Source organism: Brassica oleracea, chromosome C2 (assembly GCF_000695525.1).
Source record: "Brassica oleracea var. oleracea cultivar TO1000 chromosome C2, BOL, whole genome shotgun sequence".
Taxonomy (NCBI): domain Eukaryota; kingdom Viridiplantae; phylum Streptophyta; class Magnoliopsida; order Brassicales; family Brassicaceae; genus Brassica; species Brassica oleracea.
This window is the reverse complement of record NC_027749.1, coordinates 20,515,733-20,521,001: the sequence shown is the minus strand read 5'-3', so window position 1 is coordinate 20,521,001 and position 5,269 is coordinate 20,515,733. Positions and strand designations below refer to the sequence as shown.

Below are 5,269 nucleotides of genomic sequence, written 5' to 3'. Positions count from 1 at the left end.
ATTTATACACACACAATGTTTTTTGTTGTTATTATATTATTTCTTTTCGATGGATCGGTTCAATTTTTATTAAAAATTATGGAATTAAATTATAATTAATATATCATGGATTGATCGGATTGGACATTAAACAAATTATAATACAAAAACCTTATTTTTTTACACCGAATACATTCTTGAAAACAGTACTGTTTTCACAATTGAATTATTTTGACCTTTAATTTTCATATGGTTTTGAAAAGTTTCAGATCAACCATCGAATTGATACATGTCATTTTATTGCTTTTGTTCGTATGCTTAAGGAAAACTTACATTTTTGTAATTTAAAGTCGTTTTAAAAAATTTAAAATATAACATATAAGAAAAAATCTAACATATAAAAAAATATAACATATAAGGTTTCCTCATTTTTGTAATTTAATGTCGTTTAGAAAAATATAAAATATAAGGTTTTCTCATGTTTGTAATTTAAAATCATTTTAAAATATTCAAAATATAACATATAAGAAAAAATCTAATTTTTCTTATTATATGGTTAATTTGATTGTTTAATTTTTTAATAATATAAAATTAATCAAAAACGAAGAAGGATGCAAAAATTGTTATCAAATCTTTATTATTCAGAGTCATTTATTGTCATATGTATGTTAATCATATTATATAATTTCGTAGCTTTTATTTAAGGAAATAATACACGTTTTTTATATTTTGGGTTAATATAATGTTCTCTAATAATTGAATTTGAACCAACATTTTTTTTCCAATTGATTCTTAAACTGTCATGTAAGCTAAATTATAACTTAATTAAGTGACATGTAAACATTATATTTTTTAATTAGTACAAACTTATTATAACTTTTTAAATGATTTTTAATTAATATATATGGGATATGACGTGGAGGATTTATGGAAGCTTGTGCAATTGGTAGGTGCAGAAAGTTTGAGTTCAACAAACAACAAGGTTCGGTGGAGATTTTTAATTTGTAGTTATTTTATAATTACTGTTGAAATATTAAATCTGAATCCGCATGAGTTAATACTTACCGAACTTATGATTTTATTTTTGTGTCGACAACCTATGATCTGTTTTTACTCCATTTTATATAGGAACTCTGTTTTCTTTAACATTAAAAATAATGTGAATCATGCAAATAATCTTTTTCAGATATCGAGTTAGCCTTTAAATTGTTCGATTTTTTTTTTTTTAAACTTTGTATATTAAGGGTGGCTTAAATCCGATGCACAAAGTAACACCATCACATAAATGTTTCTTTGTTACACACACTTCTGATCGACTAAAACATACACACTCATATATAAATCAGAACACAGACAACATACCGAAGAAAACGGATGATCGAACCGTACATGAATTCAACTCATCTCAGAATAATTGAAGTTCATCATTGTACTATCACTAACGACACTACAGTAACATTCCACATAAAGCTAGTACATGGTACACTGGTTCTCTGAACAAAAATAAATTGAAGTATTCTTATCAACCCACACATGCACACACACAAACTTGATATAATCAGGGCTGGCTGATGACCAAGTGCCAGCAGTGCGATCGCCCCAGGGCCCACTGCTGGAGGGCCCATAATTCTAATTTTTTTTTTTGGTAATGTAACATTTTTTTTTGGTTAACTATAAATTTACCTTTTAGAAAAAACGAAATTAATGAATATTTTTTACATATCTAAATATATGGAAACAAAATCTTATTTATGATAATCCGTATAAATTTTCACCAAATTATAATTAAATAATAAAAATAATATAATTAGCATTAAGTAGTGGTTAGCCGTTAATGGTGAGTTTTTTTAGGCATAATTATATTTATCAAATTTCTTCTTTCTCTTCTAAAAACTGTTCATATACCATTGACGATACAGTTTCAAAAGATCTCAAAATCGTTGATTCTTCAAGGATTCTTGCATCTTTGATTATTTTCTGTAAGTGATCCTTATGATTTTGTTTACTATCCTGTTTTTTTTTGCTTTTCTCTACACTTGATCTTCTAGAGAAATTGCTGATTGTTTTTTTGTTTGCTTCTTTGATTCTTGCATAAGCAAGACGATTTTACATGTATAAACTATAAGAAAAGACATGTGCATAAAGAATTACGGACGAATCACTGATTTTGTTTTATTGTTTCAGGTATCCAGCTTTCACTTTTAGCTTCAGTCTTCAGCAATTTGATTCTTAAATCCAGGTGTACTCTTCCTCTTACTAAACTCTTAGCTTGTATCATGACTGGACAAAATTCTGGATGTAAAAAGAGGCAGAAAAAAAGAACCCGTGACTTGTTTATTCAATCACAAAGAGGGTCTTTAGATAAATTTGTCATAAAAAAGAATGCTGCTGAAAATTTGAAATCTGATTGTGTGGATAATATTCCTGAATCAAATGATCATTTTGATGATACTATTGGTCATTTGAGTGAGCATGATAATGTGGTAAATGCATCTAATGTTGATAGTCAGAATTTTTGTGAACAACCAAGTTCTTGTGTTAACATATATGATCCTAGGTATTGGGAAAATCTTGACAACAAAATGAGAGATGTGTTAATTGAAAAAGGGCCTAAAAGAGAAATGAATCTTGTGTTTCCTTTAGATAAGTATTCTAGACATTTCTCATATACTTATTATATGAGAAAGATGAGCAATGGAGAAACTAGTGATAGAAATTGGTTGGTTTACTCAAAACATGTGGATAAAGTCTATTGCTTTTGTTGCAAATTGTTTAAATCTAAGAGCTGCTCAAATATGTTTGCAAATGATGGATTTAATGATTGGAAACATCTTAGTGAGAGGCTTAAAGATCATGAGAGAAGTATAGAACACATGACTAATATGGAAACTTGGAATGAGCTGAAAGTAAGGTTTGAAAAGAATCTGACAATTGATAAAGAATTGCAAAAAGAAATTGCTAAGGAAAAAGAACGTTGGAGGCAGGTCTTAATTAGAATCATTGCTATTGTAAAATTTCTTTCTAAACGGTGCTTAGCTTTTAGAGGAAAAAATGAAAAAACTTTACCAAGATAGCAATGGTAATTTTTTAGGAGCTATTGAAATGGTTGCAGAATTTGATTTGATAATCCAAGATCATATTAGGCGCATTCAAAATCATGAAATTCATCATCATTATCTTGGTCATAATATTCAGAATGAGTTTATTTCGCTTTTGGCTCATAATGTTCAGCATTCTATTATTGCAATTATCAAAGAGGCAAAATACTTTTCAGTGATTCTTGATTGTACACCAGATGTGAGTCACCAAGAACAAATGACTCTAATAATACGATGTGTGAACATGTCTGATAAAAAAGTTAAAGTAGAAGAGTATATTTTGGAGTTTCTAAAGGTAGATGACACATCTGGTCAAGGGCTCTTTGAAAAATTATTAGATGTTCTAAAGTCTCTTACTCTTGATGTTGATAATGTGAGGGGTCAAAGTTATGACAATGGTTCTAATATGAAAGGAAAACATCAAGGTGTTCAAAGACGATTGCTTGACATAAACTCAAAAGCTTTGTATATGCCATGTGCTTGTCATAGTCTTAATCTTGTGGTTAGTGATATGGCTCATTCATGTTTGAAAGCTATTTCTTTCTTTGGAGTTGTACAACGCATATATACCCTGTTTTCTGGTTCTACAAAGAGATGGAATATTTTGCTTGACCATGTTCCTTTTTTTACAGTGAAATCATTATCCAATACTCGCTGGGAAAGCCGAATTAACAGCGTGAAAGCTATCAGATTTCAAACTTTGCAAGTAAGGTCAGCTTTAATAGAATTGTATGAATCATGTGATGATGCTATGACAAAAAGTGATGCTGAAAGTTTAATTATGGCATTTGATAATTTTGAATTTTTACTTGGCATGGTCATTTGGTATGAAATTCTGTTTGCTATTAATTCGGTTAGTAAGAACTTACAGTCTAAATCTATGTGCATTGACAATGCTTTAAAACAACTCCAAGGTGTAATTCTGTTTTTTGAGAAGTATAGAGATGAAGGGTTCAATTCTAGTTTGAATGTAGCTAAAAATATTGCTCATGAGATGGATGTTGATCCAGTTTTCCCAAATAAGCGTCGTGTCTTTAGAAAAAAACAGTTTGATGAAACTGATTCAGGTGAACAAGTACTATCAGGTGAAGATGCTTTTAGAGTTGATTACTTTTTAGTTGTTGTGGACATGGCATTAACTTCAGTGAAGAACAGGTTTGATCAAATGATGAATTTTAAAAGTGTTTTTGGGTTTTTATTTGATTCTTTGAAATTAAAAATATTAGACGAAAGTGAGCTTCGAACTCATTGCGCTAACTTTTACAATACTTTTTCTAATGGTGATTTTTCTGATGTTGATTTGAATGATATTTATTCTGAACTGAGAATGCTGCAAACGACTTTACCTGATGTATCTATAGAACCTAGTGAAGTTCTTGAGTTTGTTGAAAGTGTGGGTTGTTATCAGAATGTTTCAATTGCTTATAGAATTATTTTGACTACACCTGTGACTGTAGCCTCAGCTGAGAGGAGTTTTTCAAAATTAAAGTTGTTGAAAAATTACTTAAGATCTTCAATGTCTCAAGAAAGATTGAATGGTTTAGCTATTTTATGCATTGAAAAGAATATTCTAGAAAGCATTGATTTTGAAACTGTTATCCATGACTTTGCATCGAGTAAAGCTCAAAAAAATGTTTCTTATGATTGCATTTCTTTTTAGGATGACTGTTGCTTTTTTTTCTTTTTCAGATTCGGGAGAACATCTTATATTATGAAGGTTTTTTTGAAAGCAAATCATCTCATTCTCAAGAAAAGCTATAAAAGAATCAAGACTATTTTAATTTTATGGTTATGTTTATATTTCCCAAAAAAAAACTGTTTTATATTACTTAGTAGCTACGATATCAACATTACAGTTTCACATGTTGAGGGTCACTTTTTTAGTTTTGCCCCGGGACCCGTAAAACGTTTGAGCCGGCCCTGGATATAATAAGATTTCAAATCACATATACACAAAATCTGTTATTTTCGTAAAACAATGATAATGTTTAAGTAGTTTTGTACTTTTGCTATATCAGTAAAGATGATTTCGTGTGGACTGTGTGGTCATTATTGATATCAAGATTCGACAAGACCCATGTGCGAGTTAAAAACTTAAAACTAACTTTCCTATATTAAAAACTGACTCAAAACAATAAGTTGGTAATTTCGATATTATTTGGTGAAACATATCATATAATTAGGTGTTTTGC

The 5,269-nt window shown here is 29.4% G+C and overlaps 1 pseudogene; it reads left to right on the top strand.

Annotated features, from left to right (window-relative positions):
* The first annotated feature begins 1,852 nt into the window (after nucleotides 1-1,852).
* On the top strand, nucleotides 1,853-4,781 carry LOC106325694 (annotated as a pseudogene).
* The last annotated feature ends 488 nt before the right edge of the window (nucleotides 4,782-5,269 follow it).